The following is a 20,775-nucleotide window of genomic DNA, read 5'->3' as shown; positions in this document are numbered from 1 at the left end:
CTTGGCCAAAGAAGAAATAAAGAAAGAAATCAGAGACTTTTTAGAATTTAATGTAAATGAAGTCACAACATACCCAAATCTTTGGGGACACAATGAAAGTAGTGCTAAGAGGAAAACTCATAGCTCTGAGTGCCTCCAAAAAGAAAATGGAGAGAGCATACACTAGCACCTTAACGACACACCTGAAAGCCCTGGAACAAAAAGAAGCTATTTCACCCAGGAGGAGTAGAAGGCAGGAAATCATCAAACTCAGGGCTGAAATCAATCAAGTGGAAACAAAGAGAACCATACAAAGAATCAACGAGTCCAGGAGCTGGTTCTTTGAGAAAATCAACAAGATAGATTAACCCTTAGCCAGACTGACCAAAGGGCACAGAGAAAGTATTCAAATTAACAAAATTAGAAATGAAAAGGGAAATATTACAACAGAAACTGAGGAAATCCAAAAAATCATCAGATCCTACTACAAAAGCCTATACTCAATGCAACTGGAGAATCTGGAGGAAATGGACAATTTCCTTGACAGATACCAAACACCAAAATTAAATCAGGACCAAATAGATCATCTAAACAGTCCCATAACCCCTAAAGAAATAGAAGGGGGTCATAGAAAGTCTTCCAACCAAAAAAAAAGCACAGGACCAGATGGTTTCAGTGCAGAATTCTATCAGACCTTCAAAGAAGACCTAACACCAATACTCTTCAAACTATTCCACAAAATAGAAACAGAAGGAACACTACCCAATTCCTTCTACGAAGCCACAATTATGCTGATATCAAAACCTCAAAAAGATCCAACAAAGAAAGAGAACATCAGACCAATTTCCCTTATGATCATCGATGCAAAAATACTCAATAAAATTCATGCCAACCGAATCCAAGAACACATCAAAACGATCATCCACCATGATCAAATAGGCTTTATTCCAGAGATGCAGGGTTGGTTCAATATATGGAAATCCATCAATGCAATCCACTACATAAACAAACTCAAAGAAAGAAACCACATGGTCATTTCATTGGATGCTGAAAAAGCATTTGACAAATTCAGCATCCTTCCATGCTTAAAGTCTTAGAAAGAACAGGAATTCAAGGCCCATACCTAAACATAGTAAAAGCAATATACAGCAAACCGGTAGCCAGCATCAAACTAAATGGAGAGAAACTTGAAGCAATCCCACTAAAATCAGGGACTAGACAGAGCTGCCCACTTTCTCCTTATCTTTTCAATATTGTACTTGAGGTACTAGCTCGGGCAATTAGACAACATAAGGAGGTCAAATGGATACAAATTGGAAAGGAAGAAGTCAAACTATCATTATTTGCAGATGATATGATAGTCTACTTTAGTGACCCAAAAACCTCCACTAGAGAATTCCTACAGCTGATAAATAACTTCAGCAAGGTGGCAGGTTATAAAATCAACTCAAGCAAATCAGTGGCCCTCCTATACTCAAAGGATAAGCAGGCTGAGAAAGAAATTATGGAAATGACCCCCTTCACAATAGCCACAAACAGCATAAAGTACCTTGGGGTGACTTATACCAAACATGTGAAAGATCTGTATGACAAGACCTTCAAGACTATGAAGAAGGAAATGGAAGAAGACCTCAAAAATGGAAAAACCTCCCATGCTCACAAAATGGCCATTTTGCCAAAAGCAATATACAGATTCAACGCAATATCCATCAAAATCCCAACTCAATTCTTCACAGAGTTAGAAAGAGCAATCCTCAAATTCATCTGGAATAACAAAAAACCCAGGGTAGCTAAAACTATTCTCAACAATAAAAGAAATTCTGGGGGTATCAGTATCCCTGACCTCAAGCAATACTACAGAGCAATAGTGTTAAAAACTGCATGGTATTTGTACAGTGACAGGCAGGCAGATCAATGGAACAGGATTGAAGATCCAGAAATGAACCCACACACCTAAGGCTACTTGATCCTCGACAAAGGGGCAGAAAACATCCAATGGAAAAAAGATAGCCTTTTCAACAAATCGTGCTGGTTCACCTGGAGGTCAGCATGCAGAAGAATGGGAATTGATCTATCCTTGTCTCCTTGTATTAAGCTCAACTCCAAATGGATCAAGGACCTCCACATAAAGCCAGACACTCTGAACGTAATAGAAAAGAAACTGGGGAAGACCCTTGAGGACATCGGTACAGGGGGAAAGTTCCTGAACAGAACACCAATAGCTTATGCTCTAAGATCAAGAATTGACAAATGGGACCTCATAAAATTACAAAGTTTTGGTAAGGTAAAGGACACCAACAAAAGGGCAAATCGACAACCAACAAATTGGGAAAAGTTCTTCACCAACCCTATATCAGATAGAGGGTTAATATCCAAGATATATAAAGAACTCAAGAAGTTAGACTCCAGAAAACCAAATAACCCTATTAAACAATGGAGTACAGGGTTAAACAAAGAATTTTCACCTGAAGAACTTCGGATGGCGGAGAAGCATCTGAAAAAATGCCCAACTTCATTAGTCATTAGGGAAATGCAAATCAAAACAACCCTGAGATTTTACCTTATACTAGTCAGAATGGCTAAGATTAAAAATTCAGGAGCCAGCAGATGTTAGCGAGGATGTGGAGAAAGAGGAACACTTCTCCACTGCTGGTGGGGTTGCAAATTGGTACAACCACTCTGGAAATCAGTCTGGCGGTTCCTCTGAAAACTGGGCACCTCACTTCCAGAAGATGCTGCTATATCACTCCTGGGCATATACCCAGAAGATTCCCCAGCATGTAATAAGGATACATGTTCCACTGTGATCATAACAGCCCTATTTATAATTGCCAGAAGCTGGAAAGAACCCAAATATCCCTCAACAGAAGAGTGGACGCAAAAAAAAAATGTGGTATATATACACAATGGAGTACTTACTATTCAGCCATTAGAAACAATGAATTCATGAAATTCTTAGGCAAATGGTTGGAGCTGGAGAACATCATACTAATTGAGGTAACCCAGACTCAAATGATGAATCATGGTATGCACTCACTAATAAATGGGTATTAACCTAGAAAACTGGAATACCCAAAACATAATCCACATATCAAATGAGGTACAAGAAGAACGGAGGAGTGGCCCCTTGTTCTGGAAAGACTCATTGAAGCAGTATAGGGCAAAACCAGAACAGGGAAGTGGGAAGGGTTGGGTGAGAAAACAGGGGGAGGGAAGGGGCCTGATGGGACTTTCGGGGAGTGAGGGTCCAGAAAAGGGGATATCATTTTAAATGTAAATAAAAAAATGAAAAAGAAAATAATAAATAAATAAATAAATAAATAAATAAATAAATTGAAAAATAGTTGCTTCTGAATTGTGTCCAATATGTAGGGAGGGATACCTTTTCTTTTAATAACATGTAACCAATTACTTGGTAACTAATAGCATTTATGGTTATTATTATTGTACTCAGTTTAGATGTTAGTCACCCATCTGCTCCACAGTAAAGCAATGATGAAATATTTTTTCCCATAGTATTGACCAGGTAGCATCTGGATACACAGAGAAAATTATAATCAATGGATGAAGAATCACACACTAAGAAGGAAAATGTGTTGTACAATTTACAACAAATGAATTCAGTAGCAGAAAATATTAAATATCCTACTGCAGAAATATTGTCTTATGGTAAATATTCGTAGCACGAATTAAATCTTTATAAAGCATTCCTGTAAAAATTGCAGCTATTCGTGGAAACATATGAGTTGATAAATAAAAACTTTCACATTTTAGTAAAACTTGTAATGTTGTCTGATTCCTTTGACAATGGCATTTGCTCAGTGCTCACCTTTCAAAATGATATTAAAACTATGGCCTGAGAGAAAATAGAAGCCATAGTCCATCTCTTTAGAGAGACATTCCTAACAATTACATCATTCCCATTTTAAATGATCTCTTCCTCCTCTTTACAATAAAAGAGGAGAATGGTCATTAATAATAATCTGTATTATTAAATCCAAGAAGAAGACAACCAAAATAGTCTGGCATCACCTGTGTTATTAAATCCAAAAAAATGACAACCAAAATTTTCTCTATGTGTATGTTTAGATCTGTGGTTTGGTTCTGTAATTACACCCATGCTAGTATATGCTATATGATTTCACCTTGCCTCAGACTTCTAGGGGAATTTCATTCTCCTATGTAGATGACTTAGAAATATTCTCCACTAGTCACCGAAAAACACTGAGGAGGGAATGGATAAGACTAGAGGCTATCTAACTCTTTCTCAAAATAGGAAGCTGCACCAGGGCACATATGCATAACCATAATCATGATGAAATCTGCTAAATTCTTTTTCTGAAACTTGCAGCAGGAGGTTGAGGTTCATTGGGAAGAGAAATGCAAATTGAAGCTGAATATTTTAAAAGATATTTTTGATATAAAAAAGAGAGGGAGAGAGCAAAACAGAAAGTTCTTAATACATGTCTGTGTCAACACAAGTTCCTTGCTTGATAGGAATTGTCATAGTCAGCCTTTCTTAGCTCCTTGACACAGTGAGATTTTTTTTCTCCTGTCAAACCCACTATATCAGTCTTGGATAAGACAGAATACTGCTATTAAAGAAATATGCTTGACAATTCAAGGTCTCCAGCAAAGATATTCTTTTTCAACATTCATGTTGATGTTAATGGGTGGTCCATTTTAAACTGTAAGCCACACGTTCAGACATATCTACTATATTTCCATTTTAGCAGATAGTTCAGTATTGACTGTTATACCAGGACCAGCATTTACAACATTATGCAAGTTTCATTATCAAAATGACACCAATGGATTCTAGGAAAGAAATAGTTCATTCCCTTGAGTGTTTCTTAAACTGCACGCATAAATATGAATTATTGCTAAGTAACTATAACACAGCTAGCTTCTGTAGGTCTGTATCACTGGCAAAAACTTGACTCCAATTTCAGTACTTGAAAATAAAATTTCTCTTAGAGCTTCTAATGTTTGTGAGAAACCCAAAGACTATTTATATGAAGCATAAAACATTCTTTGTAGAAGACGCTCTTCTTATGACTATCCCCAGACATCCTGGGGATGGTGATGGGAGAAAATAAGGAGGTTTTCTGCAACAAGGAATATTTTTGCTTTCCATATTCTATAGGAAGCTCATTTAAATCATAGGATTCATGGCACATGGCAGGAAGGCAAGTTATCAAGAAGAAAAAGTATAAAATAGGATCCTGAGATTTCTTGCCATCTTGGCACATGTCTTGAACCTTCTGTTCATGAAAATCTTTCCCTTGTAAAGCAAGACTACTGTAACACCGCTCTTTAATATACAAGCAAGAGAAAAAATGAGATATTCAATGTGAATCCAAAGTTATAGAATAGAAAACACTAAGTCATTTAGTTTGTCTGAAGCAAGTCTCTGAAACTCGTCTTCATGTTCATATACACATATATGTATACTAATGTAGAAAATAGCATATGATTGCTAATGACTTATTTCTCTTTATGTTTCTTGTATTTTATTTTATCTATGAAATAAAGGAATTTCTGTCTTAGATTTGAATACATTTCATTAAAATAAGGCGACCATAATTATATAATATATCAATATTTATCTATCAGTATTTGACGAATTTCCATGAAAAAATAAAGGCTGCCATATAAAAAACAAACATGGTTCTTTTTTTTATAATCACATAGATATATTTTTAGATGAACTCATGTTGAAAACCTTTTCCATATAGAACTCATTCTAACATACAATGGTTTTCCCAGAATATGCAACAACATTAGCATCTTATTTGTCTCAATTACTTTCATTTTGGAGCTGCTGGAATCCAGGTTTTTTTCCTCACTGTGTGTTCTTTGGTCTAAGAAGAATGCTGAAGAGGAAATTACTTAATAGTTCACTATAACAACCCCATATCATCTCTAGCCATGGTAGCGCATGCTGTGATTTTAATACAGAATCTCTTGACAGACAAATTGAAGACATGAAATCATCCCACATCCCTTCCTCAAAAGATCTATCAGTGGCTGAATAAATGAAAGTCAACTGATTATACTTGTACTTCCGTGTGACCTATGAATATGATATACTCAGTTTTTCATACTTCTAAATAAACCTGATATGAAAACTACCTTGTCACAGTGACATTTTAAGAATTATACACTGTAAAACGAATCTAAGTTTATGAAATTTTAAATGTATGTGTTTATGAGTGTGTATTAGTCATTGTCCTCTGGAGAATAGAAGTGTTAAAATATATATATTTATATCTCTCCATTTGTGTCTACATACATATATATGCATAGATACACACATAAACATATATGTATGTGTATATATATATATTTTATATATATATATATAATATATATATATATATATATATAAGGAGTTTATTAAAATTGTTTACTGTGGTCCAACTAGTACAACATCGACTGTCTATCAATGGGAGGTCCAAGAGTCCAATAGTTTTTCAGTCAATGAAGCTAGATATCTCAGTAAGTCTTCAATGTACATTGTAATCTCAAAGAAGTAGTCTCCAATTCCAGTCATGGGGTAGATTTGCTAGTAAGAGCAAGAGCAGCAGGAAAGGAGTAGACTATTTCTTCTAGGTCCTTTCTATAAACTGCCTGATAAAGATGTGCTCTAGATTGCAACCTAGATATTCTGATGCCATTAAATCTATAATAAAAGTGGGTCTTTTCAATTCAAATAATATAATTAAATAAATCCCTCTCATAGATGTAATTCAGTTACTTGAATTTTATTTATTTCCAGATGTAGTTACATTTAAATTTAAGAACAGCAATCACAGAGGGTCACCTTAGAATAGTAAAACAATATGTTACATAAGTTGATTGTTATAATAACTACATTCCAACATCAGTCCTTTGGAGATCACTTCATTGTCTATGTAATTAACTATTTTTCATTATGCATGTCTATAAAGCAATATCATAAGAAAAGGAAATTCAGTTGGGAAAATCTGTTTTGGAATAAAACAGAAAACGTGGGCATAGAAAAAGATAATGGTTTGATCTCAAGTTTTTCTGGAGAGAAATTAGTTTAAAATGATGTTTGCAATGTGCAGATAAAAAGGTAGCACATTAATCAGCTTTTTACCCCTTCAACAAATACCTGAGGTAACCAACTTAAAAATACCAAAGATATCTTTTGCCTCATACATTTTGAGGTTCTAGTCAAGAGTGGAGGACTTATTGTTTTGGAGCTATGGTAAGGTGGCCTAGTGGTAGGAATTTGTAAGTGAACAGAGCTGTATTCCTCATACACAGTAAACAAAAGCAATGCAGAAGCAGATAGAGATCTCATAATTTACCCAAATGCTATGTGAACCATGTGTAAGGACTTTACTCTAGAGCACACTTACTAAATATGGCATGACTTTCCAACAGCATGTGTCAGGTGTGTAAGACTTTAGTGTATAAATATGAGAAACTATTAATAAATAATCTGGAGAGATATATAGGTATTATAAAGCACAATGCCTAAACATTAAAATACTTAAACAAAATAGAAAGATATACACATGCAACGTGAACTTCTGTATAGGCAAAATCGGTGGAAAATGAAAGTATGTCTATCAGGTGGGAGCCTAGAACAAACTCTTTGTTTTGCAGATTTTTCTGTTATGTAGTAATAGAAATATTAGTTTGGAGTATAAGCTATTGGTGTTCTGTTCAGGAACTTTTCACCTGTGACTATGTCCACAAGGGTTTTCCCCAGTATCTTTCTATTAGTTTCAGTGTGTCTGGTTTTATGTGGCAGTCCTTGATCCACTTGGAGTTGAGCTTAGTACAAGGAGATAAGCATGGATCAATTCGAATTCTCCTGCATGCTGACCTCTAGTTGAGCCAGCACCATTTGTTGAAAAGGCTATCCTTTTTCCACTGGATGTTTTCAGCTCCTTTTTCGAAGATCAAGTGACCATAGGTGTGTGGATTCATTTCTGGGTATTCAATTCTATTCCATTGGTCCACTTTCCTGTCCCTGTGCCAACACCATGCAGTTTTTCACTATTGCTCTGTAGTATTGCTTGAGGTCTGGGATACTAATACCCCCAGAAGTTCTTTTATTGCTGAGAATAGTTTTAACTATCCTGGGTTTTTTGTTATTCCATTGAAAGCAAATTTGAGAATTGCTTTTTCCAACTCTGTGAAGAACTGAGTTGAGATTTTGATGAGGATTGCATTGAATCTGTATATTGCTTTTGGCAAGACGGCCATTTTACCTATGTTAATCCTGCCAATCCACGAGCCTGGAAGATTTTTCCATTTTCTGAGGTCTTCTTCGATTTCCTTCTTCAGAGACCTGAAGTTCTTGTCATAAAGATCTTTTACTTGTTTGGTTAGAATCATACCAAGATACTTTATATTGTTTGTGGTTATTGTGAAAGGTGTCATTTTCCTAACTTTTCTCAGCCTGCTTATCCTTTGATTATAGGAAGGCAACTGATTTGCTTGAGTTGATTTCATAACCTGCCACTTTGCTGAAGTAAATGGGATCTCATAAATTTACAAAGTTTCTGTAAGGCAAAGGACACCGTCAAAAAGACAAAATGGCAACCAACAAATTGGGAAAAGATCTTCACCAACCCTACATCCGATAGAGGGCTAATATTTAATATATACAAAGAACTCAAGAAGTTAGACCCCAGGGAACCAAATAACTCTATTAAAATATGGGGTACAGGCCTAAACAAAGAATTTTTGCCTGAAGAAATTCAGATGGCCGAGAAGCACCTTAAGAAATGCTCAACATCATTAGCCATTAGGGAAATGGAGATCAAAACAACCCTGAGATTTCACCTCACATCAGTCAAAATGGCTAAGATTAAAAACTCAGGAGATAGCAGGTGTTGGCGAGGATGTGAAGAAAGAGGAACACTCCTTCACTGCTGGTGGGATTGTAAGATGGTACAACCACTCTGGAAATCAGTCTGGCGGTTCCTAAGAAAACTGGGCATGACACTTCTGGAGGACCCTGCTATACCTCTCCTGGGCAGAACCCAGAGGATTCCCCAGCATGCAATAAGGACACATGCTCCACTATGTTCGTAGCAGCCTTATTTATAATAGCCAGAAGCCGGAAAGAACCCAGGTATCCCAAAATGGAGGAATGGATATAGAAAATGTGGTATATACACACAACAGAGTACTATTCAGCAATTAAAAACAATGAATTCATGATTTTTTTAGGCAAATGGATGGAACTGGAAAATACTGTCCTAAGCGATGTAATGCAATCACAAAAGAATACACATGGAATGCAATCATTGATAAGTGGATATTAATTAGCCCTGAAGCTCTGAACACTAAAGATACAGTTAGCATATCAAATGATTCCCATGAAGAAAGAAGAAGAGGACCCTAATCCTGGCAAGGCTTGATTCAGCATTGTAGGGGAGTACCAGGACAGAGAAAAGGGAGGGGGAAAGATAGGAGAATGGATGGAGAGAAGAGGACTTATGGAACATATGAGGAGGGGGACTGGGAAAGGGGAAGGCTTTTAGAATGTAAACAAAGAATATAGAAAATAAATAAAAAAAATTAAAAAAAAAAAGAAATACTAGTTTGAGGAAAGAAATAGAAGAGAAAAGCTGTCCTAAATAGTTTTTTTGTGAAAATGCTAAGTGGTGCAAATTAATTACCACAAGGTCAAAACTCAGATATGCTCACTCTTTGGCCATGCCTCTCTTTAAGTGAAGATGTGAGTACATGTGAAAATTCAAGAGAAAGTATGAATCTCAAAAATTCACCTATTTATTATCCCAGTAAATTATGCTGTTATGCAATGGGTACATGAGGTTGGATATTTTTAGAGTGTGTAGATATTGCTGTGGGTTATAATGGAACACTTTTTATGTGGGAGATATAACAGTGTTTTCTCTGGGTAATACAGGATCCCATACTGGTGCATACTCTCTCTAAGAGTATGAAGAAAAAGAACTTCATCATTCAATGATTCATTTATCTAGAATAGTACCATCTTTCAAACATGTAGTCTAAAATGACTATCCAATTGTGAAATTAGTTTTTAAAAGGAAAAAAAAAGAAATGGACACTGAAGACAGAAAATGGCCAAACTACATTGGAAAACAAAATATTGTTCTTAGAGTTCAAAATGATAACAATAATGTGTGTGCATTTGAAACATGTAGTGTGAAAAGTATTTAATGTACAGATTTTGTAGAAAAAGTAAGATAGTTTAGGGGAGCAACTCATCAAAAAATGAGAATTGAACTTATGAATTTAAAAATCAATAAAAAGTTTTAGTGGATCTTAATGAGCACTTTCTGAAGTTCTTGGTAAGTCATGGAGATTGTGTCTATGAAAAGGTGGTAGTGAAATCTGTATATAGGAAAATACAATCTCAAGTGTATATAAAGAAAGATATCCCCAGATGATCACCCAGAAATAGCACTGGAAAATCATATCAGCTGAGTTACAATATCATGTTAAGTCATGTGAAAAACCATGTCAGTTGACTAACATTGTTATATCAATTGATTTTTTTTCCAACAGAACTTATTTGATCACATAAGTAAGCTTTGGAAATCATTGAATCCTCTGGGCTGAAAAAGTGGTTTAGGATATTAGCAAAAACACTGAATAGACTTTGGCTGCTGTTGCATCTAAATACACACTTCCACTTCTATGTCTTTGTTACCATATAACCATCTGCCTCCCTAGATTTGAACTGCTGTAATATAATATTGCAGACTAGTTCATTTATAAACACCAGAATGTATTGCTCAAAACTCTAGTGTGTAAATAGTTCAAGATCAGGTGGCAACAGAATCCATGTCTGATGTGGGCTTGTTATTTCTTTGAAGAATATAGTACTTCCTTCTTATGCCCTCAGGAGGTGGCACATGCTCTTGTGTTTAGTTCTTGAGATCCCACTCATAAAAGCAAAATATTTAGGACTTAATTCCTTTCTACAAGGTCATCTTAATACCCTAGTAGAATAGATTAATGTTACCAATTAAAAAGAGTGACCCTGGAGAGCTTCAGAATTGGGGGAAATGTAAGAAAATTTATGGATCACAGCAATACCACTGCCTTAGCTGTATCAGCTTTGTCAAGATTTCATATGCTTTGTCATATGGGTAGCTTTGCTTTTTATTAAAACTTTATAGTACCCACAGAATTTTTGTGTGAATTTTACATAATTCTTATACCTAATACAGGTATCCTTTTCTTTGGTTTATAACCCTCTCCTTCTGTCTTGACATCTTCATTTGCAGATCCTGGGAGAGTTTGTAGTACATTCTCATAGGTTGTGTTGTCAGCACATTAAAAAAAAAACATTTAAACATACATCGATGTTCCTTTACCATATGTTACGGATTGGGTTTGAAACAGATATTACAATCTTTTGATGATAAATATGGTTTGTGATTGATGGTTTTGTTGTCATGGTATAAGAGATGCTTAATCATCTCTTCCTGGTATTCTTGCTTCTCCTCCTCTTCCTGCTCTTTCTTCCTTATTATTTTTCTGACTCTTTTTCTTTGCACGTGATTTCACTATAATATTGTATTTTCACCAAAGGTTCCAGAAACCATGGATGAGAGGCAGTTGGCCAAAGAGCATGATCTCTGAAATCCAGACCAAAATAAATCTTCACTACTTTAAGATACAATAGTCAGGCATATGTCTTAACAATGAATAAACTAGCTTTCTGATTAAGCAGTGTGCACCAAGAGAACAACTCTCACACCTTACTCATTTTTATATTTTCTTAAGTCTCTGGCAAAGAATGGTACAGAATCAATGGTAATAAATAACTATAGAGATAAATTGAATTTTTAAAATTGTGTTGGTCCCCAAGTAGCCATGTCAAACAAAGTGAGCTTTTTGCCTTTGGCAATGCTAAATTTTACAAGCCAAAGAGGTCAAAGGCCTGCAGCATTGGTGTAAAGTAAAATATTCATAAAGGTTCTGCTTTGGAGATATTGAGTCATTTTTGCAGCCATGCAGTGCTATCAACATAATTAGAAAATATTGAGCTATAATTAGTCAGGGAAGCTAGATGCCTTTAATTTTTGTCTCATGAGAGACATCTCATCTATGTGACAGACACATGTGTCTCCATAGGAAAAATTTCACTTCTTTATACTTAAATGAGGTCCAGAGCAGTATTCAAGGTTTAATCCATTCTTTTTTTCCCTTTATTTACATTTCAAATGATTTCCCCTTTTCTAGCCCCACACTCCCCGAAAGTCCCGTAAGCCCCCTTCTCTTCCCCTGTCCTCCCACCCACCCCTTCCCACTTTCCCGTTCTGGTTTTGCCGAATACTGCTTCACTGAGTCTTTCCAGAACAAGGGGCCACTCCTCCTTTCTTCTTGTACCTCATTTGATGTGTGGGTTATGTTTTGGGTATTCCAGTTTTCTAGGTTAATATCCACTTATTAGTGAGTGCATACCATGATTCACCTTTTGAGTCTGGGTTACCTCACTTAATATGATGTTCTCTAGCTCTATCCGTTTGCCTAAGAATTTCATGAATTAGGAAACTTAGTCAAATCCAAGCTAATCCAATTTGTCCTTATAAAGTTATAACTGCTGCATATTGAAAAACATTATTTTACTACTACCATTTTCTAAGGTGAGATGCCCAGAATTGAAACCCACTTGTTCTAGTAATGCAAGAAAACTAGAACATTTCATTCTTTTGCCATAAAACATAGGTGCTTTGGTGTATGTAAAAAAAATGGTTTTTACATTTCTTTCTATGATCAAAAAATGTTACACTCTGATCTCTGAAACTTTCAACAGAGAAAAAGCAGATCCTCCATCTCTAGAATTTCTGAACACTATTGCTGAGCATACTATAAATAAACAGATATGTACCAAGACTATTATTCTGCAGCACCCTTCTTTCATGCTGAATGAATTATGATTAATACAATTTATAAATTACATGTTTTAGAAGCAGCACTCCTGGTTCTAGGACACCATCTACACTCTGCCCTGGGATGTTTGTCTAGTTGTCTCCCTTGTAAACTATAGCATATATGGTTCAAATTTCAGTTTCTTTTACTTTACTTTATATCCCAAATACTTAACAAAAAGTCATTTCTTAAATAAATAGTGAACTTTATAACAACCAGTGTCATTGTTTTAATGAATGGTACATGAAATATATTTGTTAATACTATGGGCACACTCAGCAAAATACCTAAAAAAGGTGGAAATAGAAAGGAAACTGGGGACCATCTCCAATACCATCATCTAAAGTTATTTAAGTGAGGACATGAAAAGTATTGTAATTTTTATAGGTTGATAAGAATTTTCTTCAATTTTTACATATGTCAGTCTCAAGAAAATTGTGCATGTGTATATCTAAAGCTCACTATTACTTTATAATATATACTATTTCCTGTCCCCATGAGTCTAAAATAACTGAACTCATATATAGTAGCACAGACAGTCCTTAGCTAAATGATAAATATATTATTCAATCAGGATTTGGATGAGGACAAGATTATGGGTTTGCTTGTTTAGCATTTAACCAATTCTCAGTTCTATTGTATTTGTTCCACATGAATTATTTTGATTGTTGTATTACACCTTTGAAGTTATATATACTAGACTGTTTCCTAGGGGATTAAAAATCATATTACTACTCAACTACTCAGCTATTAAAAATAGTGAATTCATGAAATTCTTAGGCAAATGGATGGAAACGGATGGAGCTAGAACGTGTCATCCTGGGTGAGATAACCCAACCACAAAAGAACACACATGGTATGCATTCACTGATAAGTGGATATTAGCCCAAATGCTCAGAATAAGCAAGATACAATTCACAGACCACATGGGTGCTTCAGTTTTTCTGAGAAAGGGAACAAAACACTCACAGGAGCAATTATGGAGACAACGGATGGGGGCAGAGACTGAAGGAAAGGCCATCCAGAGACTCTCCTATCTGGAGGTTTATCCTATAAACAGTCTCCAACCCCCGAAACTATTGTGGATGCCAAGAAGTGCTTGCTGTAAGGAGCCTTTTAGGGCTGTCTCCTGAGGGGCCTTACCAGAGCCTTACAGATACAGAGGCAGATGCTAGCAGCCAAACATTGTACTGAGCCTGGAGTCCCCAATGGAGGAGTTGGAGTGAGGACTTCAGGAGCTGAAGAGGTTTGCAGCCTTATGTGAAGAACAATGATGTCGGCCAACCAGAGCCCCCAGGGCTACCAGGAATTAAGCTATCAACCAAGGGCTACACATGGTTCCAGCAGCAATTGTGGCAGAGGAATGCCTTGTTGAGTATTGGTGGGAGGAGCAGTCCTTGGTCCTGTGAAGGCTGGATAGATGCCCCGAGCATGGGGTAAGTGGGAGTATGTTGGGTGGAGGGCATTTTCTTGGAGACAGGGGAGGGAGGATGGGTTGGGGGTTTTCTGGGAGCGGGGAACCACGAAAAGGTATAATATTTGCAATGTAAATGAAGAATATATTCAATAAAAATATTACTACTCAAGTATTTTGAATATGTGGATGGTGAAGCATAAGTTTTCTGCAAATCATAAAATCTAAATACCACCCATCAAATAATTCTTGAGACAATTCAGAAGAAAACTGTGATAGAAACCCATAACTGATCACAAAACAGACAACAATAGAACATAGGTTCTTAACCCTAAATGAGATACCAATAACAAAACCCTGTAGGGATAACATTTATGTACCCTCTGTGGTGATGTATCCCTGTCCTTCCTTATCTGCCTAAGGGTCCTTCTGATTGGTCAGAATAAGAGGCTAATGGCCTACTGCAAAAGACAGAATGGTAAAGTAGGACTTTGAACAGAGAGAGAAACCCTAGGAAGAACCAGAATAGGAGATTCAATCCAGACTCAGAAGATGTCAGTCATCTGAAACTGAGGAGAGGTAACCAGCCATGTAGCAGACATAAGATATGATAAATGGACTAATATTAGAGTTAGTTGTGGGGTAAGACTAAGCTAAGGACAAAAGCATTGTAAAAATAAAAGCTTCCATGACATTATGTGGGAACTGGAACAGGCAGTATAAAGGAACAAATGGATATACAATCTTATAGTAAATGTCCATGAATTTCACTAGAAAGATGCGGAAAGATTCCAAGAGTGAGACAACAAGAATATGTGCTGAGAGATTATGTCCTCTACTCATGACAGGGCAGTTACAGCCAAGAAATCTCAACATTGAGGTAATGACAACACCACCTGACAAACGGGTGTTGATGACTTCCACCCTTTGATGAAGAACTATAGGCAATGAGTGGTTGCTAAGGCTAGAGAAGCAGTTTTACAGTGATAAATGACCACATTGATGATCTAACCCCAAGTGAAAAATCCTAAACATATATGAATATGAGCAATACTAAATGGACTCAGCAGGTTTTTTTATGTATCTATGAAAGCATACAAATATAACATATGTATTGATGATGATGAGGAGGAGGAGGAGGACGAGAAGGGGGAAGAGGAATAGGAATAGCTCAATAACCTTAGAAAGAGTTAGGGGCCAAGGGAGGTACTTGTGAGGAACAAAGTGTAAAGTGAATATGATGTAAATAAAAATTGTCAAGTATGAAATTCTAAAAAAATTAAACAAAATTAAACAACTAAGAAAGAATGAAACAAAAACAAAACAAAACAAAAATCTAACTTATCCTCCCAGTTTGCACTATTTATAACAATCAAATGAGCCTTATATGGGGCAACTATAAAAAGGAAAAGATTTCATTAAATATCTTGATTTTGTAGTGAAGAGTAAGGAACAAAAATACATGGATGGAATACCCATCACTTACATATACAGAAAAGCAAATCTGCTAGTACTTAAGATAATATTGTATTTTACAAAAGTTGAGCTCTGCCTGGCTGGGGAGACTGCTCTGTGCATCTTGAGACATCAAGCAGGATTCTAGAATTCTGTCAACTAGATTACATGATACCCAAACTCAGTTATGAAGATCAAATATCACTAACGTGATGCCATGTGTCCCATGTGGGTAAAAGCTCATTATAATAGCAAAAGAAAATTATGTGACTTAAAGTTCTCTTATTTTTATCAGCTGCTGCTGAGAATTTTTGTTGTGCACCCTAAGGAAATAAAATAAAGAAAATACCTTTGTAATAAGAGAGAAAACCTACTTAGAAATAAAAATAAGGGTTTAGTATAGGAATAGTAATAAATCTAATATCTTTTGTTTCCTATCTCATGAAATAACAGATATCTCTGCTTAGACAAGCACACACACACACACTCACTCAAACACACACATTTACACACACACACATACACACACACTCACATGCACACATGCATGTGTAGTAGTCTTGTTCTTATCCATGACCCAGAGACCCATCAATATTTTTATTTTTGTCTTCAAACAACTTCCTATGTTTTCACTGCTGAGAAATACACAACAGAGACCAAGAGATTGATCCAGGAAGATCCACAATGTTCCTTGATATTTTCCAAAAACAAAATGAAAGAAAATGTAAGTGACAAAGACAAAGATATCCTTATGATATCTACTGCTTCTACTAGATAAACTGGTACAATTGTAATATAAGAGGCTTCTCTCTCTGTGTGTGTAAATTAAAAAAATAACATATCAGACTTATTTAAACAGCACTCATCACAATTTCTTACATCTTTTATACCATGAAAATACTTAGTGAATTTATTATTTAATTTTATCATTAAGGGGATTTATTTCATACCATGCCTTTATTTAACAGTAGAATACAATCATTTTCAGTAACAGTAGCCTCTTAACTTAATCTCCAAGACAGCGTATTTTTGTCTGGAAGCAAACAGTTGCTATTTTGCTCCAACCTAGTCTAAATACCAGAGTTCAAATAAAGGAAACTCAATTTTCTTTTGACAAAATGTATTAATTTTAGTGAGGGATAAAAATGGAAATTGCATTTGTATTCTAATCTTTTGGTTAGTTATTTGCTTCAAGTTGATAAACAAGTCAAAGGGGCCGCAGTGTACTAGTTAAATATTGAGATGTAAGCTTATTTTCCTTAAGTAACATAGCATTTGTAATTTAAGTATAATTCAAATTTATGTATAAATATCCATTTCTATGAAATAAAGTCCTTTCTGAGTAAATCTGCATTTCTGCTAACTTATATCTAAGTATTAGTGTATCATGTTATGTTTTATAAGCAATCTAGAACTAATCTTTTTTGGTTTTAGGGGGATTAATTTTAGTTTAAATTTTATTCTCTTAATAGACTTTAAAAGAAATATAACATCAAGACAATTTCATTAATTCAGTTTCTACTAATAGAGTTATAAATATATTAGTTTTATCAAGTTAACTGGTAATTTTATGCAATTGCTAATAGGATTTTTAGTGAGATCTGATAAATTTCTGGGTTATTATATTTCAGAATGATGATTTCTTTGAGGCTAATGATCTTCATAGTTTTTTGGCTATGTTTTACTATTTAAGTCAGTGTTAGTAATAAAATTTTAAATGCTTGCTATATGGCAGTCACATTTATGAATAGTTTCAAAGAATTTGTGGATCATTTTGGGTAAATAAACTCTATTAATAGTCAAACATTCTTATGAGCTTGGAAACTTTACTAAGCATGCAGAAAAGCTAAACCTGCAAAACCTAGCATCCCACATTCAGTACAAAACTACGAATCAGATCAGATTTAATAGAAGAGAAAAACTGTAGTAGACTACAGGGTCTACAATAACTCATTCTTAATCCCCATGAAAATAAGATACACAATTTCTTAATTCTCAGAGTCCTATGAATGCTTGGGACTGTCAAAATCACAATCTCACAATCTACCTCTATCAGATGAATTAGAATCTGTATCTGCTGTGTGTCTGTTGCCTCAAAATTGAAGCATTTCCTCTTGACAAAAGTGGTTAGTTCATGGGATTTGAAAATGTCAGGAAACTTACAGGTTCCTGGGAAAGTGAAGATTCTAGGCTGGCTTTACCGCCAAATCTCAATAGCGTTAATATTTTATTATTTAACCTCTAGATGTTGAGGAGGATATTAGAATGCTTCTAGGTAACTGGAATAATTGGAGTTAATGACAGTAAAACCCTTTAGCAATGGAAGCATTGGCACTGAAGCAAAGGAGGGACCGGATGAGCAGGAAAGCTTTCAATGTTGGGTCACATAGCTGCCTGAACCAAGGGAATGGTCAATGCCTGGTATAGGGCTTCTATTTTATCTCTACATATGCCTAGAGACTACTTCCCTCTTTGTAGAGGAATGCCCTTTTTCTGAAATCAGATTTAGTAATTTTAGATTTCTAGTTGCTATGACAAAATGAAATCAGAAATTTAGATGCTATACTTTTTGTATTAAACAAATGTTAGTAAGAGGAGATCTTCTAAATGGAAAGCTTTAATGATAATCAGCACTCTCAGAGAAAGGAATCTTTTGAAAGTGACTTTCCATTGACCTCTAATTGTTAAACTTGTGCTAACAATAAGGAATCAGGATTTGCCTTATTTCTGATTGGAACATAAATGAAAATCATCTAAGATATTGATTGATAGGAAGGCCTAAATCAAGCAGTTAGTTTCACACCATTTATAAAAGATTTCTAAGTGCCAAACTTCTAATGGCATAGGCTTCTGGATTCCAGACTTTAATTTCTGGAGGGTTAGAATTCGATCATAGATATTTGAAATTCATTCTAGTTTTTTCTCCATGTGAATGGATTGCAAGTATATTTGATCCCTTGATAAACTTTCTATGGAAATAATATGTATCATAACCTCATATGTCTCTTAAAATCTCCAAAGAAGCAATAGATTGTTTAATCCTACAATGGGAATTTCAAATTATATTATATTATATTTTATTTTTTGACTAATGTTGGTTTTGATTTTAGATAGTAGCTTGTTAATGAAAACATCATGGTGATAAAGGCTCCTGAAAAATTGACCAAAATGTAATGCACTGATTTTATTTGCTGAAAATACTTTTATACCCTCAAAATTAAAATTGAAAAATAATGTATAGTTATGGAGCTCCAATAAAATTCAAAAACCATAAGTATTAAAATCCATTATAAATCAAATTTCAATTACATGAAGACTTTAAGGGTATAGGTTTCATGCTGCTTTCCTTCAGAATTTTACTGAAATGCCTATCCCAAGCTAAGAATGTTAATATAAAAATGAAAATATATGTGTTCATTTGGTTTGTTGAAATGATCATGTAATTTAAGAGGTAAATTTTGGTTGTTAGTTTCATAATTAATAATTTTATTCATTTAAAATGATATCGCCCCTCCTGGTTTCCCCTCCACAAGCCACCACATCCCATCTCCCATCTTCCTTGCCTCAATTAGGGTAATCTTCCACCCACTCTCCCACTCCTACATCACCACTCTAGCAACACTAGGGCATCAAGCATCTACAGGAATGAGGGTCGTAGCTCCCACTGATGACAGATAAGGCCATCCTCTGCTACATGTGTATCCTGAGCCATGGGTCCCTCCATGGCTCCCTCCTTGGTTGGTTTAGTCCCTGGGAGCTCTGGGTAGTCCAGATAGCTGACATTGTTCTTCCTATGGGGTTGCAATAACTTTCAGCTCCTTCAGTCTTTCCTTTGCTCTTCTGTTGGGGTCCCTGGGCCTCGATCTGATGCTTGGCTGAAACTTGAGCCAAACCCTACATTTTAAGGTTCTATCTAAATGCTTAGATTCTCCGTTCTGTAGTAAGACTGCAATGGGTAATTATTTTCCAAATCAGGTGATTACAATTCTCCCCCCCCCCCAAATAAAGCTCTTAAGGATGAAGTTCCAAGGTAGAGCACTTGCTTAACATTTCTAAAGTCCTCAGATCAATCTTAATTACTATGTAGATATATTGTGCAGATGGAGAGTGGTCTCAGCTTATAAGAGCACATGCTACTTTTCCAGAGGGAGCTAGCTTGGTTCCTAGCAACCATGGTGACTCATAACCACCTGTATCTAACCTCTAGGGATCTGATGGCTTCTTCTGACATTCCCATGTGACTACATTCCGATGTAACTACAGACATATACATACATATAATTGTAAATAAAACTGGATCTTAAAAATATAATTTGAATATTATTTGGAAATAGTCTATGGACATAGTAGTATGTGCTTTCCTAAAAATTAAAATGAAGAAAGTTGCTTTATAAGTTGGACATTGTTAATAATCAGTAGCAAGGTAAATATTTCAGAAGTTATGTTAACCCTAAAGTACATTTTTAACTTTTTAAATTAAAAGTTGTCCTAAATATTAGTCTTAAAATGTAAGATGTTCTAAGATTTTTTTAAAAAATCATTAAATCATTTCATGAATATTCTAGTTAACTTCAGACATAAAATTCTAATTAACATAGTTGAAGGATTCATTTTTATATTTTTGTTTCAAGTTAAGATAAGAAAGGCACATTTTGAATAGCTTTTGAGACACAGATGTTCATTGTATTCTATAATATTCACAGCAATCCTTAATTATAATATCATTTCAACTTAAGGAATGAGATAATTAGGTCAGAAAATTATATACCTTTTCTTGTGAGCACCAGTCCCAAAGTGGCAAAGAAATGCAAGTAAATTTCTTTTAGGTTAATGAGGGGTAATCAAACATTTTTCTGGATGTCCAAATGATGTATCTATGCAGCAATAAGATCCTGTAAGCCCATGAACTAATGACATGTACTAAAGCACTATGGAAAGCATGATGATGAAGGAAACAGATGATTTCTAATAAACAAGAACCACTCTTCCCAAACATCTAAGGGTGT

Source organism: Apodemus sylvaticus, chromosome 5 (assembly GCF_947179515.1).
Source record: "Apodemus sylvaticus chromosome 5, mApoSyl1.1, whole genome shotgun sequence".
NCBI lineage: Eukaryota > Metazoa > Chordata > Mammalia > Rodentia > Muridae > Apodemus > Apodemus sylvaticus.
The sequence above is the reverse complement of the archived record's forward strand: the minus strand, read 5'-3'. Positions refer to the sequence as shown.